This window comes from Leptonychotes weddellii, unplaced genomic scaffold (genome assembly GCF_054177405.1).
Source record: "Leptonychotes weddellii isolate Sample4059 unplaced genomic scaffold, ASM5417740v2 HiC_scaffold_5370, whole genome shotgun sequence".
NCBI classification, from domain to species: Eukaryota; Metazoa; Chordata; class Mammalia; order Carnivora; family Phocidae; genus Leptonychotes; species Leptonychotes weddellii.
In genome coordinates this window covers 1-6,827 of record NW_028021474.1, presented here as the reverse complement: position 1 = coordinate 6,827, position 6,827 = coordinate 1, and the positions used below count along the sequence as shown (strand labels likewise).

At 40.9% G+C, this 6,827-nt stretch overlaps 1 pseudogene; it reads right to left on the bottom strand.

The window, feature by feature from the left end:
- Positions 1 to 2,412: 2,412 nt before the first annotated feature.
- On the bottom strand, positions 2,413 to 4,084 carry LOC102750871 (annexin A2 pseudogene; annotated as a pseudogene).
- Positions 4,085 to 6,827: the final 2,743 nt, after the last annotated feature.

The following is a 6,827-nucleotide window of genomic DNA, read 5'->3' as shown; positions in this document are numbered from 1 at the left end:
CCCAATGAAATTCTGACTGTATGGCCCTATCTCCTTGTCTTCCTCTGTGCTAGACCCATATTTCACATGTCTACATCCAATGTCCATGAGTTGCTACTGATGCCCTCTCTGAATCTTCTGATTGTCCTTCACTCTCCCTAGCCTGATTGGATGAACAAAACTGGATCTTTGATGTCTGCTTGCTCTGCACCCAGATGATGATTGTCCATGTCCAGGCTGAGTCTCTAGATCTATGTCCTGTGTGTTCATGGAAGGATCTTTGTCTTTCTCTTATACTTGATCTTGATGGTCCACAGAAAGAATCAGACTCTCCACAACAGTTGCATGACTTTCATGAGACCCTGAGTTATCAAGACTATTGCAAAATAAAGGGGTGGGGGGATCAGAGGGGGAGACCAATCATGAAAGACTGTGGACTCTGGGAAACAAACTGAGGGTTTTAGAGGAGAGGAGGGTCAGGGGATGGGTTAGCTCGGTGATGGGTATTAAGGAGGGCACGTATTGCATGGAGCACTGGGTGTTATACACAAACAATGAATCATGGAATACTACATAAAAAACTAATGATGTATTGTATGGTGACTAACATAACATAATAAAAAAATTAAAAAATAATAAAAATGAAAAAAAAGACTATTGCAATTAGTCTCCTTTTTATTCTTGCTTTGTCTCACAATCTGCTGTACACACAGAAATCAGCCTGAAGTTTTAAACATGCAAGTCAAGAGTGTTACTTTCCTGCTCAAAACTCTCCAGGAGCTTTTCACATATTAGAATAGCAGACAAACTCCTTGCTATTATTCTTTTTGTGATTTGACCTCCATCAAACTCTTTGATCTTATTTTGTACCTTTACTCCCCTTGTTGATCATGCTGTAGACACACTGACTTTTCAGCTCAAAATAATGTCCTGTTTGTTCAGCCTGTACCTTCCTGAGGACCTTGATCTTTGACTTGATTGTTGGTTCTTTGTTTTCTGCATTGCTGACTTCTGTTTGTATTCTGGTCTCTGCTCAAATGGTGCCTTATACAAGTAACTTTCCTTCCTACCTAGACATGCTGATACCTTTATTTTCTTTATAGCATTTATTACCATTTGTCATTTGTTTAGTGTCTGTCTCCCCTTAAAGAATGTGTAAGCTCTCTCAGAGAGTGATTTTGTCTGTCTTGTCCTCTACTGTAAACTCAGAAACTAGAATAAAGCCTAGTTTATAGTAGGTAGACACTTATTAATATCTGTTGCATGAATGAACAAATGAATATTTTTATCTCTGTAAATTGTCCCTCATTTTTCCTTACCACATTGTTCACATTGTTTTCTTTGTGTGTTTAGCTCATTGTTCTACATATAGCATGGAATATACTAGATTATAGTTGGCCTTTATGGGATTATCTCATGTGATGAATAATCTTTGTGAGGGAAGTATATTCATTTCTTTATCTCCACAGCTTATTCATCTTTGTGTCTCTAGCATGTATCAAAGCACTTAATGGTAGAATTCAATAAATATTACCTGAATAAATGGAATCATTAAATTAGAATTCAGTGAATCACTGGATTAGAATTTAGCCATCACTAATCTAGATAATAGAGAATCATAGAATTGGTCTCCTTCGATCAGCTTCTATCTCACTGAAGACTTGTCTAAATTAACATATATCCAAAAGGAGTAGGAGGACACAAGAATTTACTGCATCTTTAGATTCAACAGTGCAAGAAGCAGTATGACTCATCTGTTCCATAGTAAGAGCAATATGATATTTAGATAAAGCTCTCTGAACATAGTAGACACTATCAGTAATGCTGACCCTCTTTTGGCCTACCATGTCTTAGGGCTGTACAATGCAGCAATGCAAGAGAATACAGAGCAATCTCAGAGAAGGCACATCTCTGTCCCCAATTTCATCTTTATATAGAACCTTGTGATAACAGAGGACCTAAAATAAAGAAAAATTATCTAAGCATCTAGTAGTGTTATGCCTCAGAGCACATTTGTAGATTTCTACTTGGTTTACACTGAATAGGAGTAGTTGGATGGATTCCTTCTTACCTAGTTTACCAAAGATACAAGTAGGATATGGACCAGAGGATCTGGCAGGATACTGGAGGTCAAGAGAGTAACTATATTATAGCAATCAGCTGAATAGACATGCTCAGGAGGAGCCACCTTTTATGAAATGGTCTGATTTATTTATAATCATATTCTGATCTATCGAATCTCCACCTTTCTTTACTGTTTATTTCCCAACCTTTCCAAGCATTTATTTCTTGTGTTAGCAACTTCCAATTTTATTTATTTTATTTTATCTTATTTTTATCATGATGAGTGTACTCTTTAATCCCCATCACCTCTTTAACCCATCCCCCCCCCACCCACCTTCCCCCTGGTAAACATTAGTTTGTTCTCTGTAGTTAAGAGTCTGTTGGTTTGTCTCTCTCTCTTTTTTTCCTTTGCTCATTTGTTTTGTTTCCTAAATTACACATTTAAATTGACATTAGTCCTGTGTAAAATAAATCTCAGAGAAGGGTCTTTTTGCAATTACTGGTTCCTTGTGTACATCTATCATCCCTTAAACTGTCTTGTGTCTTCCATATTGACTTAACAGATCCTTGATGTATATTTGCTCAATAACAGTGATCCTTGAACTGAGAGTGGTAGAATATGTCCATGCAAGAGAGATCTGAAATCCAAGAGAGATGAAGAGGTTTTTTGGTTTGTTTGTTTATAGAGTAAAAATTCAGTTTATTCATTTATTTATGACACAGTACACAAGCGGCAAAGTGTTTTACGTATAGATTTCACTTCCAACTCCTTGGGATGTTCATTTCTTTGGCTAAAAGGAGAGACTAGACATCAGAGGCAGGGAGTGCTTAGGCGACTGAAATAAGGATGGGGAGGGGGCAGTGCTAATGTCATCCTCACAGGGATGGGCACAAGGGGACTGATAGTCACAAGCTATTTTCTATAACTGTTAGCTGGAAACAAAGGAGCACCACTCCTGGATGCTCATGCTGTTCTGGGCTTCAGTCATCCTCACCACACAGGTACATCAGCACTCTCTGGTAGTTGCCCTTGGTGTCTTGCTGGATGCAGTAGTATAGTCACTTGCCATACTTTCCGTTGAAATCAGACCTGATTTGCAACATGTCCACTTCCTGGGAGAGAACATGATTCAGTCAGGACTTTATTGTGAGTCCCCTTGCCCTTCATGGAGTCATACATTTGGTCAGCAAAATAGAGGGGCTTGTTCTGAATGCACTGGACCAGGTTCAGGAAAGCATTTTCCAGGTCTCCTTTGACCTCCTTCTTGATGCTCTTCAGCATGTTATATGGGCTGTAGCTCTTGTACCTTTCAAATACTTTCTGGAGATGACACACACTTTGCTTGGTCATGATGCTAATCCACTTGGGCACATCAGTTACTTTCCTCTTCACTCCATCATAGGGATTCTGGGTGTCCTGGTCGATCAGTTCATAATCAGTGACAGAGCCATCCTCTGCTCTTCTACCCTTTGCGAGGGCAACCATCAGCTTGCAGAAGTCACCAGTTGTGTCAGAAAAGATGTCCTTCTCCAGATCAGTCTTGTACATTTTCTTGTAGACTCTGTTAATTTCCTGAAGCTCCTGGTTGGTCCTTGAGTAGATGGTCTCAGTGAGTGAGTCCTCATCAGTCTCCAGCCCCTTCATGGAGGCTTTCAGCTCAGAAGCATCATACTGACCAGGTGTTTTCAATAGGCCCCAAATCATGGTCCCCAGGTTTCCAGACAAGGCTGGCTTCAGTGCTGATGCAAGTTCCTTTTTGGTCCTTCTCTCGTAGGTGAAGGCAATATACTGTCTCTATTCATTGCTGTGGTTGGTCAAAATGTCGACAGTAGTGACCTCATCCACACCTGTGGTCTTGATGGCCATTTCAATGTTCAGAGCATCACACTCTGCATCAAAATTGGTGTCTGCTTTGACTGATCCATATGAACTTGGGGGCATGGAGTGATCACCCTCTAAGCTGAGCTTGCAGAGAATTTTGTGAATAGTAGATATTTTGAAAGAAGCTAGGCCAAGCTGTGAGTGTCCCCAGTTGTGGAGCTAAGAGATGAAGAGTTTAAAAGAGAATACCCAGTACCTCTAAAACAAATAATATATTATATGTTTAAAAAAAAAAAAAAGAAGAAGAAGATAGCAGGAAGGGGAAAATGAAAGGGGGGAAATCGGAGGGGGAGATGAACCATGAGAGACTATGGACTCTGAGAAACAAACTGAGGGTTCTAGAGGGGAGGGGGGTGGGGGGATGGGTTAGCCTAGTGATGGGTATTAAAGAGGGCACATACTGAATGGAGCACTGGGTGTTATACGCAAACAATGAATCATGGAACACTATGTCAAAAACTAATGATGTATGGTGATTAACATAACATAATAAAATTAAAAATAAATAAATAGGATTAGAGGAGCAAGATGACAGAGGAGTAGGAGACCTAAATTTCATCTGGTCCCGGGAATTCAGCTGGATAGGGTTCAAACCATTATGAACACCTACGAACTCAACAGGAGATCGAAGAAAAGAATAGCAGCAACTCTGTGAACACAAAAGCGACCACTTTCTGGAAGGTAGGATGTGCGAACAAATGAATCTGAGGCGATATTTGGGAAGATAGATGGTGGGGGAGGGGGCCTCCTGTCGGCCGAATCTGGCAAGTGATAGAGCAGCGGAGCACAAAATCAGAACTTTTAGAAGTCCGCTCCGCTGAGGGATGTTGCTCCAGTGGGTGAGTGGGCGCTGGAACCCTTGCTGGGACAGTGTGGTCTCAGGACCCTAGGGGTCACAGAAAGACTGGAGGTGCCTGAGTGTGGCAGAGCTCCCAGGTATCGGAGCGGGGAAGCCGGCTGCAGAGACGGAGCCAAGGAGTGGGCTCTCAGCTCATGGTTGCCATAAACTGTGATCCACGGCACAGTCGGGCCACTGCTCTTCCAGCAGGGGCCCAACAAGTGGCAGATCCTGGGAGACTCCCCTTCCTCCCCTGGGAGGAGTGGTGCGGGAGGGCACCGCAGGGATCTGCTGGGTTTGGAGACTCCACATGGGTCATGTGCCAGAGATAGAAACACTCGGTCACAAGCTGGGTGAGCACAGAGTGCGGCCGAAGACTGGGGAGACGGGTGTGATTGACTGCTTTTCTCTGGGGGCTCACTGAGGAGTGGGGCCCCGAGTTCTCGGCTCCTCCAGGGCGGAGATTGGGAGGTCGCCATTTTCATTGTTGTCCTCCAAAGCTGAATGGAAAGCTTGCAGGGAACAAAAGCTCCCAAGAGCAAACCCGAGCAGACTACTCAGCCTGACCCAGCAAGGGTGGGGCAATTCTGCCTCCAGCAAAGACATCTGAGAACCACGGCAACAGGCCCCTCCCCCAGAAGATCAGCGAGAACAGCCAGCCAAGACCAAGTTTACCGATCAATGAGAACGGCAGAACTCCAGCGCTAGGGGAATACAGCACATAGAATTCATGGCTTTCCCCCCATGATTCTTTAGTCTTTCAAAGTTAATTTTTTTTAACTTTCTTTCTTTTTTTTTTTTTTAATTTTTCTTTTTCCCTGTTTCAAACAACATCTTATCAATCCCTTTTTTAAAAATCTTTTTTATTTTTCATTTTTAGAGTCATATACTATCCCTTCATAGTAGTTAACCTTATTTTTGGTCTATATATATAAGTTGTTCTCTCTTTAAAATTTTGGGATATGGTTTCTTCTAACAGACCAAAATATACCCTGAATCTCTAGTGTATGGCTTTGTTCTAGTCTCCTGCCTGATCACATTCTCTCCCTTTTTTTTCTTTTTTTAAATCCTCTTCTTTCTTTTTTCAAACAACTTCTTGTCTTATCAATTCCTTTTATAAAATCTTTTATAATTTTCATCTTTACAGTCATATTCCCTCCCTTCATTGTATTAACCGTTATTTTTGTACATACATAAGTTTTTCTTTCTCTAAAAATTTGGGAGGCACTTTCTTCTAACAGACCAATATACACCCAAAATCTAGAGTGTGGCACTAATCTATGCACCAGCCTGATCATATTTGATCATATTCTGTTTTTTTAGTTTGTTTTGTTTTTGTTTGTTTGTTCCTATCTTTTTCCTTTCTTCCTCTTTTTTCTTCCTTTCCCTTTCTTTTCCCCAGGTTTCAGGTCTTTTCTAATATGTTTAGAGTATATTTTCTGGGGATGTTGTTACCCTGTTAACATTTTGTTCTCTCATTCATCTTTTCACCTCTGGACAAAATGACAAGACAGAAAAAATCACCTCAAAAAAAAGAACAAGAGGCAATACCAACTGCCAGGGAACTAATCAATACGGACATTAGTAAGATGTCAGAACTAGAGTTCGGAATGATGATTTTAAAGATACTAGCTGGGCTTGAAGAAAGCATGGAAGATACTAGAGAAACCCTTTCTAGAGAAATAAAAGAACTAAAATCTAACCAAGTCGAAATCAAAAAGGCTATTAAGGAGGTGCAATAAAAAATGGAAGCTCTAACTGCTAGGATAAATGAGGCCGAAGAGAGAATTAGTGATACAGAGGACCAAATGATGGAAAATAAAGAAGCTGAGAAAAAGAGAGATAAACAACTACTGGATCATGAGGGCAGAATTCGAGAGATAAGCGATACCATAAGATAAAACAACATTAGAATAATTGGGATCCCAGAAGAAGAAGAAAGAGAGAGAGGGGCAGAAGGTATATTGGAGCAGATTATAGCAGAGAACTTCCCTAATTTGGGGAAGGAAACAGGCATCAAAATCCAGGAGGCACAGAGAACCCCTCTCAAAATCAATAAAAATA